Below are 18,917 nucleotides of genomic sequence, written 5' to 3'. Positions count from 1 at the left end.
GCTGTACAATATCCCATGTGTCTATCTGCCATGATTTCTTTATCATTTTGTCAGTTTCCATATCTTAGCTATTTGTGTTTCATGCTGCAATGGACATAGATGTTCCTGTGTATTTTCAAATTAAGGCTTTTGTATTTTTGAAATAGACAGAAAAAAATGAAATTGCTGGGTCATATGGAAGCTCTATTCCAATTTTTTAAATGTGCCGATGCTGTTTTCCATAGAGGGTGAATCAAAATACATTCCCAGCAACAGTGAATGAGTTCCAAGGGAATGGGAAAATTTTCCCAGTACCCTTCTAGTATCTTCTGTGCATAATTGTACCAAAGGCAACTAAAATTCTCAAGCAGATCAATCACACACACACACACATACACACACACACACACACACACACACACACACATATATATAGATATATACATATTGCTTTTTGGATCACAGCCGGCGATGCTCTGGGGTTACTCCTGGCTCTGCACTCAGGAATTACTCCTGGAGGTGCTTGGGGTCCATAGGGGATGCTGGGAATCAAACCTAGATGAGCTGCATGCAAAGCAAACACCCTACTCGTTGTGCTACCGCTCTAGCCCCTAGATCAATCATATTTTAAGTGAGAAAATTTTTTTCTTGGTTAAATTTGTCAAATATAGATGTTTTAATTATTTGGTGAAAAGAAGTCAATTAAAAACTTTATCTTAAAATTATCTTAAATCTGTAAGTTTTCAAAATATTATCACAAATGTTTTATATAATCCTACCTAAAATAATATATGTATTTAGGGGACTTGGACATTATTAGCCTTCCATGAAAGTAGATGACATTGGGGATTTTGTTTTGTTGGGGGATTGTACCCACAGGTGCTCAGAGCTTAATCTGTGCTCAGGGATTATACCTGGTGGTGCTCAGGGGACCAAATGCATGTGGTACAATGATTGTTCTGGGATCAGCTATAGACAAGGAAAGTGACCTAAATCCTATTCTTTCTGCCCAACTCATACTGGGGAATTTTAAAAACACAATTTGGTTAGCATTCATTCACAAAATGAGAATTCCCCCAGAAGTTGTAGAAATCATGACATTTTAGAATTATTTTTAAAGCTAATTAAAAAAAACTGTTAATGGTAGGATTTCATGCATATTATATTCCAGCATCACACTCTTCACCAAACTGTCCACTTCCCTCCGCTATTGTTGTAGTGTAGTCTATCATGTAATCTACCCCACGACTGAAGTGTCCTACTGTCTACCCGTTCTCAGGCTCTGTTGCCTTGGCCCAAGAAGTGGAATCATTGGGTAATACAGAAGTTCAGTTCTTAGTTTTGTTTTGTTTATTTGCTTGTTTGTTTTGGATAAGAACCCAGGGTTTGTTGTGATGGGATGGGGTGAGGTGGTGAAGACTACATGGGGAGCAAGAATTTCCGGGATTGAGGCAACTCCAAAGCTCTCAGAAATGTTAAGCACACCATTTGTCCAGAGGCCCGAGATTTGGGGTGTATTTGACCCCACAGACATCTAGGATCAGCCAGTTTTCAGCCACCATGTCTTCAAACTCATCTGCATCGAACTTGGTAAAGTCCCACTTCTTGAAGATGTAGATCTTCTGGAGTCCACAGAACTTTAACTTGGCCTGAAATCGAGCCTCATCACATGCTCCTTGTTTGGTGTGTGATGACGACTTGGACATCATGGATCCTGTCCCCCATGTCCTTGGGTTTTTCAAAGGGCCCCACATACTTGTCTGGAGGCTGATGCTGTGGCCTAAATAAAATAAGATTGTAATGTCCGTTGCAAAGGACTGTCTCCAAGGTCCTTTGAATAGCCCATACAACTCACTGGCTGCATACGCTACAGAGGAGCCTGTTGGCTGTCTGCAGACGTTATACATGGAGCCCAAATAGGCACAGTACACAGTAGGTTAAATTGGCTGCACTCAGAGCTTAGTTTCCTGATAAATGTCTAATATTCTTTTCAAGAAAGGCAGGACAAGTAGCCATTGCGACCAGCAGTGAATGAGGGTTTCTTTCCCTTCAGATGGAGAAGGACGCTTGGTTGATTCTGTCCTTTCTAATGTGCGCCAATCTCACTGGCATGAGATGATATCTCATTGTTGTTTTGAATTGCATTTCTCTGATGATAAGTGATGCAGAATACGTATTTGCACATCTTTGGGCCATATTTTGGCCATGGTTATGTATTTTCTTGAGGAAGTTTATGTTTACCTCTTCCCCCCATTTTTTGATTGGGTTGGTCATTTCTGTTTCTTGTAAAATTTTATGAATGTTTTGGATGTTATACAAAATACAAAAAAATCCTTTGTCAGATGAGTGGTGGGGAAATATTTTTTCCCAGTCTTATGAGGTGTCTTTTTATTCTGGTCATTGTTTCTTTTACAGTGCAAAAGCTTTTTAGTTTGATAGACAGATAAAGATTTCATCTTTATTTTACATATTTTTCACATAAAAATGCATGTTTATTTTGCTTCTGTTTGCTCTGTCAATGGCTTTGAATCATTGAAAATGTCTCTAGAGTCAATGAGGTATTTTTTTTTGAGATATTGTGAAGGTGTCTTCATGTCAATGTCATGAAGGTGTCTGTGTCTTCCTGTGTTTTCTTAAATAGAATTTATAAATTCAGGCATAATAGCAAGATCTTTAGCCTATTTTTAATTGAATTTTGTGCATGGTGTTTGAGAAGGTTCTGAGTTCACTATTTTATGTTTGATTTATCAGTTTTGTGGCCATTTTTTGAAGAATTCTTTTCCTGTTCCACTTCTTACCCTTTGCACCTTTGTCAGATTAGGTACCCATTCTGAGAATCTTCCTCTGGGCCCTGAATTCTATTTCATTGGTCTTATAGCCTGCCGTTATTCTATATCACACTTTTCCTTACTATTGCTTTATAGCATATCTTAAATTGGAGAAAGAGAAGCCTCCCATTCTTTCCCCTGCTAAGATTATATTAGATATTTGGGGGGGGGCTATATTATTCCTTCTAAATTTGAACAACATAAAGTGAATATACTGAAATTATGTCATGAGTGTTTTTATAGGGACTGAATTAGATATTTATAGTGCTTTAAGTAGGATTATCATTTTTACAATGTTAATCTTTCTAATATATGAACGGCAATGTGTTTCTATTTTCTTATGTGTTCTTTTATTTCTTTTAATGGTGATATATAGTTTTATGTAGATATTTCAAGACTTTTATTAACATAACTCAGTTGTCAGAGAATTTTTTGAATGGATTTTTTAAAAGTTTTTCTCACTTATCTTTTATTACTTGCATATAGAACTTCCATGGGAATCACTGTGTTGATTTTGTGTCCTGTCACATTACTGCATAAGTTTATTATTCTTAAGTCTTTATTTTTGTAGTTTTTCAGGTTTTCTAAATAGAGTATCATGTTATCTAAAAATAGTGATAAAAATAGTGATATTATTATTTAGTCTTTTCAAATATAAATATCCTTGATAGCTCTTTCCTAATTTCTACAGAAAGAACTTTCAATACAGTACTGAAAACTTATGACAAGAGTGAAAAACCTTGCTTTATATCCAATCATAAAGGCTTTTAGCTTTTGAACACTCAGTATTTTAGCAGTGGGTTTGTGATAAGCAGTTTAAAATGTTAAAGAAATCTCCTTCATTTCCTTTTTATTGGGTTTTAATCATGAATGGGCATTGGCCTTGTCAAATGCTTTCTTACATCTATTGATATAATCATATGGTTTTAATTTTTTCCTTGTACTTATATGACGCATTCCATGGATTGACTTAAATCTATTAAGCCATCTTTGCATCCCAAGGATAAATCCTACTCAGTCATAATATATCATCTTTTTTGATATATTGTTGAATTCAGTTTGCTAAAACTTTGTTAAAGATATTTGTCTATATTCATCAGGGACATTTGTATATTTGACTTTCAGTGGTGTCTTTGTCTGCTTTTGGTATCAGGATAATGTTTGTCTCATAGGACCTTAGAGATTTCCTGTTTTCTGTTTGTTCTTTCTTTCTAGAAGAGTCTAAAGAGTAAATGAGAGTGGGTCTTCTTTATTTAGTTAGTTATTTTAGTTGATGGGCCATACGTGGCAGGGCTCAGGGTTTACTCCTGGTTCTGAGCTCAGAGAATATTCCTGACAGTTCGGGGAGCTGTATGGAGTGCTGAGGACTGAAGAATCCTCCTGGCTCTACTATTGCTCTGGTCTGGGAGTAGGTATTCTTTAAAGGTCTGGAATAACTTCCTAGTAAACCAGTTGGGCCATGGATTTTGTTTGGGGAAGACCTTTGTTTACCATTTCAATTTCCTTGATAGTTATTCCTGTCTTAGCTCGAGTTAGAAGACCATAATTGTCCAAAAATATATTCATTTCTCTAGTTTCTCAAATTTTGTGTCATAAAATTTTCATAGTAAACTTTTGTGTTTTATGGTATCTGTGATAAAACAGATACCAAATGAAATCCCCTTTCATTTCTGATTCTGTTTATCAGTGGATTTTTCTCTCTATGAATCTAATTAATAATTTGTAAATCTTGCTTATTTTTTAAATAGCCAGAGCTTTGTTTTACTTCTACTTTGAATATGTTTAATTTCCCTTTAATTATTTTGTGCTTTGCTACTTTTTACTTCCTGTTGCTTGCTTTGGTTTCCCTTTGTTGATCTTTTTCTGGATACTTAAATTAAGTTCTGAGATTAAATGAGCCCTTTCTTGCTTCCTAATGAACACTTATATTACTATGAACTTCCCTCTAAACATTGCTTTTTCTATTTCTCATATGTTCTAGTAACTCATGCCTCTGTCTCATATGTTTCCAGAAATCTTTTGAATTTTTCCATGATTTCCTCTGTGACCCACTGTTTTTTCAGTATGAAGTTTGGTTGGTTCCCAAGTGTTTGCAAGGAAATAAGAATACATTTACTCTTCATATATTGGAAGATTTATCATTGTAAAAAATGACCCTGTGGGGCTGGAGTGATAGCACAGCTGGTAGGGCATTTGCCTTGCATGCAGTCAACACGTGTTTGATTCCCAGCATCCCATATGGTCCCCTGAGCACCGCCACAAGTAATTCCTGAGTGCAGAGCCAGGAGTAATCCCTGTTTGTCTCCAGGTGTGACCTAAAAAGTAAAAAAAAAAAAAAAAAAAAAAAAGCTGCAACCCAAAGTACTATACAAATTGAAAGCAATACCCATTAAAATTCCATTGAAATTTTTCAAAGACATAAAGCATACTCTAAAATTTGTATGAAACCATAAAACTCGCTGAATAACCAAAGCAATTATAAGAGGGAAGTATGGGAAGTATGGCATTTCCCAACCTTGAACTATACTATAAAGCTATAGTGATTAAAACTGCATTGCATTAGACTAAAGATAGACCTACAGCTCAATAATCAATGGAACAGAACTGAGATTTCTGAGTTAAATACCCAGGATTATGGACAGAAAATCTATGACATTTAGCTAAGTATATAAATAAAGTGAAGCAAATCTCTTCAAAAAATTTAAGTTTTGATAATTCCATTTGGTTTTGTGTTTTAACATTATTAAATAAAATTGTATGTGCTTGCTAAGAGAGCAGGTTGAGATGGTATGTGGGAAACCAGGGACATTGGTAGGTGAAAGTTCACATTAGGGATGTGATTGGTGTAGGAATATTTACTGCCTAAACAACTGTATTGTGAACAACTTGGTAAATAATGATGTTATAATAATTTTTTTGAAAAAATATATACAGAGGACCTATAGACATATGAAAAAGTGCTCACCACTATTCATTATTAGAGAACTGCAAATCAAAATAAAGGCATTAATATATATTATCTCGTGTCATTGAGAATGGTACATATCAAAAAGTCTGAAAACTGACAGTGTTGGTGGGATTCTGGTGAGAAAGCTACCCTCATGCACTGTCATTAATGAAAATGTCATCTATTTCAGCCTCTATGTGAAGTCTCCCAAAGACTCCAATATCCTCTTCTCGACTTCCCCCAACTCAATTGTGCACTGTATTTGTAGTCAGAAACTTTTTTGTATTAGTGTAATATTTCTAGGATCCATTTAGTGAACTACTTAGACTTTCTGATGCATGTTATCATGTCATCTGCAAATAGTAATTGTTTGACATACTTCTTCCCAATTTATATGACTTTGATTTCTGTATCTTGTCTGATTGCTGTTGTTATGATTTCTAGCACTATTTTGGATAAAAGTGAAGAGAGTGAACATCCTTGCATTGTGCCTGATCTCAGAGGAAATGCTTTTAGATTTTGGCTTTAAGAATGATATTTGTATTGCAAAACACATTATCTAAAAGAGGAGAGAGAAAGAGAAAGTGAGTAAGAGAGAGAAGGATGGAGAAAGGCAGAGGAAGAAGAAGGAAGAAGAAAGAAGAAGAAGAAGAAGAAGAAGAAGAAGAAGAAGAAGAAGAAGAAGAAGAAGAAGAAGAAGAAGAAGAAGAAGAAGAAGAAGAAGAAGAAGAAGAAGAAGAAGAAGAAGAAGAATGAGGAGGAGGAGGAGGAGGAGGAGGAGGAGAAGGAAAAGGAGAAGGAGAGGAAGGAGAAGAAGGAAAAGGAGAAGAAGGAGAAGAAGGAAAAGGAGAAGAAAGATATCTTCCATAGAGGCAGGAAGGGGGTGGGTGGGGGACAGAGGGGAACTGGAGACACTGGTGCCAGGAAACATACACTGATGAAGGAATGGGAACTGGAACATTCTATGAAAAATCAAATCATTAACAACTTTGTAACTGTGCATCTCACACTGATTAAGTCTTTTTAATATGTATATATAATAAAAACTTAAATATGTTCTTTAAAAATTATATTGGCTGGGATCAGTGAGTTAGTACAGCAGCTAAGGGCTTACCTTGCACATACTCAACCTGTATTTGTTCCTAGAACCCCATACGGTCTCCTGAGCACTTCCAGGACTGATCCTAGAGCACAGACCCAGGAGTAAGCCCTGAGCACAGCCATGTGTGGTACAAAAACTAAACAAACAAACAAACAAACAAAAAAGAATGATTCTGGCTGTGAGTTCATTATAGATGACCATTACAATTTTGAGGGAAGTTCCTACCACTCCTATTTTTTTTAGCATTTTAGTCATGAATGAATGTTGGATCTCATTAAAAGCTTTCTCTGAATCAACTGTTATGATCATGTAATTTTTATCTTTCCTTTTATTAATGGGACTGGAGCGATAGCACAGCGGGTAGGGCATTTGCCTTGCACATGACCGACCTGGGTTTGATTCCTCCATCCCTCTCAGAGAGCCCGGCAAGCTACTGAGAGTATCCCATCCACAGGGCAGAGCCTGGCAAGCTCCCTGTGGAGTATTCAATATGCCAAAAACAGTAACAACAAATTTTACAATGGAGACGTTACTGGTGCCCGCTCGAGCAATTCGATGAACAACGGGATGACAGTGCTACTACAGTGCTTTATTAATGCTGTCACTGTCACTGTTAATGTTGTATATTACCTTAATTGATTTGTATATGTTATGCATCCTTGAATGCCTGTGATGAACCCCAATTGATTATGGTATATGAAGTTTTTGATATTCTGTTGGATTTAGTTCACTAAGGTCTCGTTGAGGATTTTTGGATCAATGTTCCTCAGAGAAATTGGTCTGAATTTTTTTTCTAGTGTTGTTAATATGTTTTTTCTATTACTGTGATGTTAACTTCATAAAAACTATTTGGAAGGACTCCTGTTTTTTCAATATTTTGGAAGAACTTAAAGGGTATAGGCAGTAAGTCTTCTTTAAAGTTTTGACAAAACTCAGTAGTGAATCCACCACTTGTATCACTTGTATTACTTGTCTTCTTGTTTATCTTTGATTTGCTCAAGCAGGTGCCAGTAACGTCTCCATTTGTCCCTCTTGCGTGCTAATGTAGCCCAATGATATTTGTTCGCTCCAGGAACAGGAAGAGCCTCAAACTGTTCATCATGTTGACCAAGTGAACCCATACATGGCAGAAATTTTGTTTTGGAAGAGATTATTGATCATTGTTTCAGTTTCTTTGCTTGTGACTTGCCTGATCAGATTCTCCTCTTTCAGTTTTGGGAGATTCTGTGAATTCTTCCATTTCTAAGAATCTTTCCATTTCTTTTATTTCTTCAACTGAACATAGTAGGAGTTGTTCATAGTAACCCTTGAGGAGCACTTGAATTTCTGAGGGTTCTTTTGTTTCTGATCAGATTTATGTATTTTTTATTTTTCTCTCCATCAGTTTAGCTAAAAGTTGATCTATTTTATATATTCTTTTTGAAGAGCCATCTCCTGGTTTCATTGATTCTTTTATCGCTTTTATGAGTTCTATATCCATTGACATCCAAAAAGATTAATGATATAAAGGGCTATGTTTATATCTATCTGCACGGTCGTAGTTTCTGAAACTGGCCATTTGTTTATATAAGCTGACTTTGAATATTTTTTTAAAATTTTATTAAAGCATCATGATTTACAAGTTATTCATAGCTGAGTTTTAGATGTCCAATATCTCAGTACCGATGCTACCACTAGTGTCAATGTCCCTGCGCCAGTGTTCCAAAGTTACTCCCCCACACCAACTTCTCCAGCCTATCCTCTCTTCAGGTACCTTTTAAAGTTTTGTTGTGTGAGGTTTGGGTCTCATGATTTCAGTGCTATAAACTCTATCGACTCTATCAATTTCAGTGCTATTGGCTCTATCAATTCCTTAACATCAGTGATGTACCTGAATCCCCCTTCACTTGCCTTCCATTCTTTCTCATGTCTCTACTACCCTCCCCTTCACTCTATTTCTTTCCTTCTCCTCTCTATAGTCTGGGGGCAAATGCAACCTGGGCATGCCCCTTTAAATGATTAGGTTCCCTCATTTAGTTACCACAGATAAGTGATAGTATCTTGTGTTTATCCTTCATCTTCTGGCTTACTTCATTTAATCTATTTTCCAGTTCCATGTTGCTTCCCATCATTTTATTTTTGTTTTCCACTGGCTTTTATAATTGTTTTCCTTCCTTTTGCCCTGAGTCTGTGTCTATACTATAATTTTAAATGTGTTTCCTATAAGCAGCAAATGGATGGATTTTGTTTCCTGATCCATCTTGTCACTCTGTGCCTTTTGATGAGAGAGCTTACTCCATTGTTATTGGGAGATATTATTGATATAAAGAGCTGTGTTGCCATTTTACCATGTAGAATTATGGCCACTACAATTGGCTATTTAGTTTGTATAAGTGTCTTTTCAGTAGTTCATTCAGGAATGATTTGATTATCACAAGTGTCACCAGCTCTTGTTTGTCTGAGAATGTTTTTATCCCTTCCTCCAATTTAAATTAAAGCTTTACAGGGTATTGGATTCTAGGTTAAGTTTCTTTAATTCAGTAATTTGAATACACCATTCGAGTCTTCCATCACCTATACTACTTTTTATGGGCTCTCTGTTGTGATTCTTAAGTTAGTAGCCTTATATCTTAGCAGTGTTTTTTCTCGTTGCTTTAGAACATTTGTTTCTCTTTGATTTTTTCCAATTTAATTACTGTGTCTTGGTGTCATTCTATTGAAGTCTATTTTGTTTGGTACTCTTGGCTTCTTTTTTTAAATTTTTTTTTTATTTTATTGAATCACCATGTGGAAAATTACAATGCTTTCAGGCTTAAGTCTCAGTTATACAATGCTGAAACAACCATCCCCTCACCAGTGCCCATATTCCACCACCAAAAAAAAAACAAAACAAAACAGTATACCTCCCATCCCGCCCTCCCCCCCTCCATAACTGATAAATTTCACTTTACTTTCTCTTTACTTCGGTTACATTCAATATTTCAACAAAAAACTCACTATTATTGTAAGGAGTTCCCCACTAGAGTCAGACCTCTTGTGAAGAGATATGAGCTCGAGTGGCCGTTATGGCTGCCGTGCGATTTTCGATTTCTGTATTTTAGCAACTAAGACCAGGGAAATATCTTCCAGATATTGGATCATTGCAAGCTTGTAACTCTCATCTGTGGTCCTCGTAATATGACAGTCACCACGCCCTTCCCCCAGGGCAAGGAAAAGTCGGGGCGGGGGGGGGGGAGAGAGAGAGAGAGAGAGAGAGAGAGAGAGAGAGACAGAGAGACAGAGAGACAGAGAGACAGAGAGACAGAGAGACAGAGAGACAGAGAGAGACAGAGACAGAGAGAGAGAAATACCTTTCCCCTCCTGGGCAGGCATGGGGCCTCGGCTTAGTTCTCAGTCTGGAGACATTCTGCAAGGAGCTGCCGGTACCAAAAGTAGTTTAACTGGCCTCTGGAGTGATGCTCGTGCAGCTGCGGAGAGGCCACACACGTGCAGCCCCTGGGATCATATCTTAGCGGCCACTCTTGGCTTCTTGAGTATGAGTGGCTTCCTGTTTGCAGAGTGGGGAAGTTCTCAGCTATTATCTCTGCCACCATTATTTCTTCCCTTGTTTTACCTTTTTCCTCACCTTCTCATCTTGTCTTTGCTCATTAAGACCTTACATTTTCTCCCATCTTTTTGTTTCTCTTTTCTTTTTCAACTTCCTTATCATTGCTGGCCTGTATTTTAGCTTTAAGTTCATCTATACAGTACTCCCCCTCTGAGATTTTGCTGCTGTGACTTGCCCGTGTGTTTTTGGCTCCTTCAATTTATTTTGTATGGCATCTTATTCTCTAAAAAAGTTCTTTGAGCTGCTGAATTTCTCTTCTGTGATTGCTTAATTTTGTTGGCAAATGCTTGCTTAATTTTTGTTGCCAGTGCAGTGAGTGTTGATTTTACGTCCTCATCTACCAGGCTCAAGTGTTTTGATGGGCTTGCTTGGGTTTCTGTCTCTGTCCGTGACTACAGCTAAGTTCCTTAGTTTCCCTATTGCTCTTGGAGTTTTGTGGGTGTGGATGGTGTGGTTTTAGATTCCCAGTTACTTGAGAACTGGTCTATCAAGTTGTTTATACCAGGCAGCAACTAATACTAAATCTGATGTTCAGATTATTTTCCTTACTATGCAATATTATTTGAGCCTCCCCCAAAACTATCAGCTAGCTACTTGGTCGAATTAACTGAGACTTAGAACTGTGCGCTGTTCTGGATGAAAGAAATACCGCATCCTATGTGCACCCAATATATATAAATGTCCTTGGTTTGGGTTAGAGGATAGCTAAGGTGAGCAGAGACCAATCCTTCAACTAGGGTTAGGGATCTGATGGCTCTTGACAGCGGGCTTCGGACTCCAGGCTTGCTGATGTGTGGGTATATGGGGGATAAGGGCAAAAGGGGCAGGTCCAGGCTCCACAGTATACCTTTTAGTAATTTTTTTGGAACTGGTTCAGTTATAGCAAATTTTAATTCCTTCCTCAAATCTAAATGACAACTTTGTATGGTAGTGGACTCTCGGCTGAAAGTTTTACTCTTTTATTCAGCACTTTGAATATGTCAATCTACTCTTTTCCTGCTTATATAATTTTATATGGAAGATCTCTGTGATTCTTATGTTATATCCTTTATATTTGAGGTTTTTTTTTCTCACTTAGTATTTCAAGCAACTTAACTTTTTGTTTATTTGTTTGCCATTTTGATTATAGTTTGTTTGGGTGTTACTCTGAGCCTATTTTGTTTGGCACTCTTCAAGCCTCTTGAATGTAGGCAACAGCCTATTTCCAGAAGTTGGGGAACTTCTCAGATATAAGCTCTCCTACTAATCATTCTTCCTCATTTACTATTTCTTTTTCTAGTATTTTTTGATAATATTTGGAGATATTCTCCTTGCTGTTATCCATTAAGTACCTACATTATCTTTCTTTTTTTTTAACTTTTTTTTCTTTTGCCACTTCTTTATCTATGCTGACTTTCATTTTGTCCTCCATTTTCCTTATACATTTCTTTGCATTCAAAATTGATTACTATGGCTTGCCATTGTATTCTTTAGCTCCTTCATCTTTGTTTTTATGGATTCATTCAGATGCTAAATCAATACTTTGAATGGAACTTTCCTGGGCTTCTCACCCTTCCTGCCCGGAGAGCTGAGTATCTTTGTTTTCCATTGTTCTTGAAGTTTATGAATGCTGAAGGTGAAGCTTTAGTTTCCAGGTTATCTGAGTACTGATCTGCTCAGTTATTCATACCAAAAATACCAATTATTCAGTATATTTATACTGAATCAGATATTTGCATTATCATGTAACTGTATTTGAATTTGACAAAGAACTCTATACCTAGTTGTGATGTAGAGCAGGCAGGTAGATAGGAAAATCCTACTCCACCCCACCCTCTCATCACAATGGAATTCCTAGGGAGTAGTACTACCTAGCCCTAAAGCAGTCCACCTTGTGATGACAGAAAATAAGACCTGATACAATTTTTACCTGGAACTAGCCCAGACCAGTGAAGGCTGGACCCAACCTTGAGAGAAGTTCCAGTGAGAACAAAGGTCAAGAAAAGGAGTTTTTAAAAAGAATCATCAACCACTTCCAATTCTACCCCCTTGGCCACTCTCCTAACAACAGATTCTTACTTAACTAGAAAGCCCCTTGAGAGGCAGGTTGGAGAAACCCTATAAAAGCCTCCTTGAACACAGGAAGGATGAACATATGCTGCCTGAACCCATATGCTGCTTGTGCCCACATAGCCCAGCACATGTGGCACCCACATTTCCCTCTTGAGATGTGTACTGATCTCTCCGCCTTTGGAAAAGTCCTCATTCTTTCTTGAATGTGTTACTCTCTCCCTCTCTCTTCCTCCTTCCCCTTCCTAAAACCCCCTAAAACCTCTGTTTTACTTCACAGCTTGTCTTCTGAAATTCTTTTTTGCAAGACAGGACAAAGTATCTGGACACCCTGAGTAAGGCCTAGGACTGATTTCCTTTCTTGCAAAAAGCAGTTCCTCTATCTGGCCTGAGTCTGTGGCTCCTGGAGAAATCAGGTGGTGGGGATCAACTCCCATGCCAAGAAGACCAGGCAGACATCAGGTGTGACTTGACAGCCATCTCATCTTGTGGGGCTGGTGGGACTCAGGTTGTGCTGTACAGGGACTCATCACAGACTTAGTTTTAGTCTTCCCAGCCAATCCAGGGGTGACAGAGATGGAGCAGGAGAAAGTGAATTTCTCTCTCCTCTCTGCCTCACTTAACCCATTTGTGGGAGCCCATTCATTTCAGTTCTTCTGTTTAGCTACAAGATTTTCTAAAAATATATTGAATAATAATGAAGAAAGTGGACATCCATGCTTTGCCTGATCTCAGAGAGAAGGCTTTTAATATTTTAACATTGAATATGACGTTGGATGTGTATTTCTTGTAAATGGTTATCACTAGATTGAGATATTTTCCTCCTTGAAGACTTTCTCTACATATACTCATATTATTATATACTCTTTTTCTTTTCTTTAGTTGACGTGATGTATTATATTAGTTGTGCATATTAAACCACACTTGCATCCTTGGGATGAAACCCACTTGATTATGGTGTATTATCATTTTGAAATATGATTTTTATCTTCTGAAAATTTGTTAGGGATCTTTGCATTGATGTTCATTAGGGATTTGGCCTTAGGTGTTCTTTCTTTCTAATATCTGTCTGATTTTAGTATAGGGTAATGTTGACATCATAGAACTATTAAGATTTCTGTTTAGTCAATATTTGGGTAGAACTTGAGAAGATTTCTGTTTAGTCAATATTTTGTTATAAGTAATCTATCTTCCTCTAAAATTTCAGTAGAACCCAATACTGCACCTATCTAGACCTGTGGGCTTTTGTTAGGCCCACAGGCTTTTGTCTATGGGAAGAATTTTTATTACTATTTTCATTTTCTTACCCATAATTGATCTGCTAAGGTTTTCTACTTCCTCCTCCTAGTTGTATCTCTGGAACTAGGATGATTCTAACACTACAACAATTTCTACTACTTTCTCCAACTTAATGGTATACTGACCTTTAATGATCTTTTGTATGTCTAATATCTAAAGCATCTGTTGTAATTTTTCCACTTCATCTATGATTCAGTTTATAAGGACTTCCTTTTTTTGTGAGTCTAGACAACAGTTTGTTGGTTTTATTTCTTTTCTTCTCTTTTCTTTTTTGTTCTTTTGTTTGTTAGTTTTGGGGCCACACCCTGTGGTGTTCAGAGCTTATCCCTTACTCTCTGTTAGCAGACACTGTCCAGAAGTTATCTCTCCATGGATCTCTCCTGGTAGGTTTGGTGAACTATATGGAAAACTGGGAGGTGAACCCAGATTGGTCATATGCAAGGCAAGCACCCTACCCATTAGACTATCATTCTGGCTCAAGTTTTGTTAACTTCTTTTACAAAAAAGAGCAGTTCCTGATTTTATTTACCTTTCTAATAATTTCCTTTATTATTATTATTATGGGCTGGAGCAATAGCACAGCGGTAGGGTGTTCGCATTTCATGCAGCCAACCCGTGTTCGATTCCCCCGCCCCTCTCAGAGAGCCTGGCAAGCTACCAAGAGTATGGCTTGCACTACAGAGCCTGGCAAGATACCCGTTGCATATTTGCTATGCCAAAAACAGTAACAAGTCTCACGATGGAGATATTACTGGTGCCCACTCGAATAAATCGATGAGCAACGGAATGACAGTGACAGTGATTATCATTATTATCATTATTATAGTCATTAATTTCAGTTCTAATTTTTTATGGTTTCCTTTATTCTATTTAGTTAGGGGTTCATTTTCTATTGCTCTTTTGTTTGTTTCTTTGTTTTTTAGTTTTTTAAGCTGTGAGTCTAGGCTATGGATTTGAAATTTTTCTTGTTTCAGGAAATATTTAGTACCTGTATTGTGAGTTTATATTGCTATAAACTTCCCCATAGTGCTTTTTGCAGTGTCCTTTATGTTCTGATATTTTGTGACTTTATCTTTATTTATTTTGAGGAGTCTTTATTTACTCACTTATTTCCTCTTTCACATAACATTGTATTTATTTATTCACTTATTTCCTCTTTAAGATAACTTTCAGTTTCAAAATGTTGACCTTTTTCTAACTTAATTTTTATATTAAATCTCAGCATTCATAACATTGCAGCCTAAAAACATACTTGACGTAATTTCTGTCTTCATGACTGAATATATATTTCAGTTGTGTCCCAGCAAGTGGTTTAGCCTGAAGAACATTTTATGTACACTGGAGAAGAATGTGTATTTGGTTGGCTTTGGGGTATGGAAGACGCTATACATGTCTTTTAATTGCAGTTCTTTTTTTTTAATTTATTTTATTGAATCACCATATGGAAAGTTACAAAGTTCTCAGGCTTATGTCTCAGTTATACAATGCTCAAACACCCGTCCCTTCACCAGTGCCCATATTCCACCATCAAAAACCCCAGTATACCTCCCACCCCCCAACCACCCACCCCAGCCTGCATAACTGAGAAACTTCACCCCATTTTCTCTTTACCTTGATTACATTCCATATTTCAACACAAAACTCACTATTGTTGTTGGAGTTTCCCCCCACCAAAAAACAGCCCTACTGACAAGGAAGCATTTGATAATTAGTTTTCCATTACTGAGAATGAAGGTTTAGGATTTCTGTATTTTAGTATTTTAGTAATTAAGTCCAGGGAGATTTATGTTAAAAATCGCATCATTTCCCTTCCTGGGGCAGTATGGGGCAATGGCTTAGTTCACAGTTTAGAGACATGGCTGCAAGCAGTTTCTGGGACAAAAAGTAGTCTAGCTGGCCTCCGGATTGTGGTCAATCAGCAGCAACACGGCCGCACCAAAGTGTGGCTGCCCGGGTCGAGTCTTGGCGGAGTGCGTGCCTGTATCGGCACCGGCCCGAGACTGCCCAAGTGTCCCGCTGCTCCAAGTACATAACTCTTTTTTTTTTCTCCTTCCCGTGCCACCAAGTTCGTACCTGCTTATAGTCCTCATAATATGGCTTACTCACAGTTCTGATAACATGTGTAAAGCTATTTTTTCTCATTGATGATCTGTATTATTTATGTTCTTGTTTTCTCATTGATGTTCTATATGACTTATCTGTCCCTAGATGAGAGCTCACAAAAACTGTGACCCTATCAATAACTTTCCTCAGAAATATTAGAATTTCTTTATAAACGTTGCTGCTCTTTATTTGGTATATACTCATATAATTAGAGATAAGTCCCTTTGATCAAGTGATTATTTAATCAGTATGCAATGTCAACTCATATCTCTTCCTATATTTAGTTTGAACATTTTTTGGTCTGATAAAAGTATATTATATAATCTCTGAATTTTTTTTTAGCTTACTTAAATTTTATTAGTCTAAAGTATCCTGCCCCCAGCCTGACTGTTTTCACCGGGGCTCCTCTGAGGGGGGCAGGTTGAGTTTCTCTCCCCGCCCCAAGCAGAACCCTGGCAACTGAAGACCTCTGGAACTCAGACACAGCCATGCTCAAGGTCACTCTCCACATGCTTGGATGAGCCTCACACATGAAGGAACCGGCAGAGGAACACAGGTGTGTGGGATCCAGGGCTGAGATCTCCAAGCCTGCTCAGTTCGGGACTGGGCCTCCTCCACCCAGATCCCCCATTTTCCAGTAGCTTGGCAGTCACACCCACAGACTGCCCCCGGCACTGTGTAATCCCATCAACAGCTATGATCCAGAGACTATTTAAAAAAGTTCCCAGAATGCGGCCACACAAACTCTAATTGTCTAGTTCTCCCTCTCAGAGAACCCGGCAAACCACTGAGAGTATCCTGCCTGCACAGCAGAGCCTGGTAAGCTCCCTGTGGCATACTCAATATGCCAAAAACAGTAACAATGATGGATCTCATTCCCCTTACCCTGAAAGAGCCTCCAATGTAGCACCTTTGGGAAGGATGAGTAAAGATTTTTGCCCTGCTAACATCTCAGGGCTAGGATGAATGGAGACATTACTGGCACCCACTCAAGCAAATCGATGAAAAACAGGATGACAGTGATACAGTGATAAGTCTTATTTAACTGTATTAGTCTATAAGATTGCTTTTCAACCTTTCGTTCTCAATCTGTGATTATTGTGAGGGTTCATAGGTACTTCTTATAAGTAGCAGAAAATTGTATTTAGTTTCCTAATCTATCTAGTCCCTTTTTGATGGAAGATTTAAGCCCATAGACATCAAGATAGTATTGATATGAAGTAATTTGTTGCCATTTCTCAGTAATGATTGTGATTGCTTTGATGTTTGACCTTTATGTGACCAGACAAAATTTGTCACTCCTAAACAGCAGAGATGGTTTAGAAGTGACAAATGCCCTCAGTTGTTTGTCTGAGAATTTTTTTTTTTTTTTTTTTTTTTTTTTTTTTTTTTTTTTTTGCTTTTTGGGTCACACCCAGCTATGCTCAGGGGTTACTCCTGGCTTTGCACTCAGGAATTACTCCTGGCGGTGCTTGGGGGACCATATGGGATGCCGGGGATTGAACCCGGGTCGGCCGCGTGCAAGGCAAACGCCCTACCCGCTGTGCTATCGCTCCGGCCCCTTGTCTGAGAATTTTTAACCATGTTTTCAAATATTAGTAATAACCTTTTAGGGTATCAGAAGTGTTAATTGGGGGTTCTTTAGCGTCCACTATTTTTATGAATCATTCCATTTTCTTCTTGCTTTGAGAGTTTCATTTGTGAAATCTGATGTGAATTTTATGAATTTTCCCCTTGTATGTGAGTCCTTGCTTCTCTTTTTATTACTCTAGTGAATCTATTTCTGTTTTCATTCTATTTTGACTTCAATATGCCTTGTTTGAGTTTATTTTGATCAGCACTCTTCAGGCTCTTGGATCAATGTGCCAAATTCCTTCATCAGATTGGAGAACTTCTTCACTATTATTTCTTCAACTAGCCCTTTCTCTATTTCTTCTCCTCATAGAATTACTATGATTGTGAGGTTCTTCATCCTAATATTGTCAATATTATCTTTCTAATTGCTTCATTTTTTACAATGACTTCTATATCACCTCTTCTATATTAATTGAGTTCTGTACCTTTCTTAATGGTCACTGATTTGATTTTTAGCTTCTTCCATTCTATTGCAGAGACTTGCTACTTAGTTCTTTAGTTCATTTCTTTCTTCTAAAATTAGTTATTTCATTTGTTCCATTAAGTTCTTTCAAGTGTATTGATTCTCTGTTCTAATGATTTTTTCATATTCTTTAACATTTAGAAGGCTGTTGTTCTAAAGCCTTCTTTAGGCAGTTTAAAAAGATGTGATATTTCTGAGCATTGTCCTAGACTTTTGTCACTATTCATTGATGCAGCTGAATATTTTTTCATTTTTATCTTTAGTTCTTGTATTCTATGGAAAATGTCCCTCTTGGAGAGCCTGACAAGCTATCAAGAGTATCTCACCCGCATAGCAGAGCCTGGCAAGTTCCCCATGGTGTATTCGATATGCCAAAAACAGTAACAACAGGTCTCACAATGGATACGTTACTGGTGCACGCTCGAGCAAATAGATGAGCAATGGGATGACAGTGATAGTGACAGTGATTCTGTGGAAAATAAGAATGGAGATCTGAGTGTCTCTAAACTGCTACACAATGTTTTCCTATGTTGGTTGCTGTTGTCTTTGTATCTGAAGGCACACAGAAAGTCCAACTCATCTCCTTCCAAGGTAGTGGGGGCAGGGAGAACACTTCATCTGAATAACCTTCAACACTGCTGCTGTGGCAACCAGCATTCTGGCATCTGTCTCCAAGTCTGTGGGTGCTTCCACAGCCCAGCTTGACTCCTCATTATAGGTTGAGTGTGATGTAGATGTGCCACATGCTCACCCTGACTCACTACAGTGGAGTCACAGAATTCTGGGTTCAGAAGTATCTCAGGAGTCAGGTGTGGCTCCATCCTGGGTGGAGGAAACAGGGCAGAAGTCCCACACAGTGAACCTGTAGCTGCTAGAGTGAGGGCAGAGGACCATTAGCATCTCTGTTCTGGAAGTGCTTCTGCAGT

The 18,917-nt window shown here is 37.9% G+C and overlaps 1 non-coding gene across 1 annotated transcript; it reads right to left on the bottom strand.

Annotated features, from left to right (window-relative positions):
- Window positions 1-1,794: 1,794 nt before the first annotated feature.
- LOC129406653 (small nucleolar RNA SNORA70) lies at window positions 1,795-1,931 on the bottom strand. The gene has a single exon (XR_008631133.1). It is a non-coding gene; the product is annotated as a small nucleolar RNA SNORA70 (small nucleolar RNA).
- Window positions 1,932-18,917: the final 16,986 nt, after the last annotated feature.

The sequence above is a fragment of the Sorex araneus genome, chromosome 7 (genome assembly GCF_027595985.1).
Source record: "Sorex araneus isolate mSorAra2 chromosome 7, mSorAra2.pri, whole genome shotgun sequence".
Lineage (NCBI taxonomy): Eukaryota > Metazoa > Chordata > Mammalia > Eulipotyphla > Soricidae > Sorex > Sorex araneus.
Note: the sequence above shows the minus strand (reverse complement) of the source record. Positions and strands in the feature narration are given on the sequence as shown.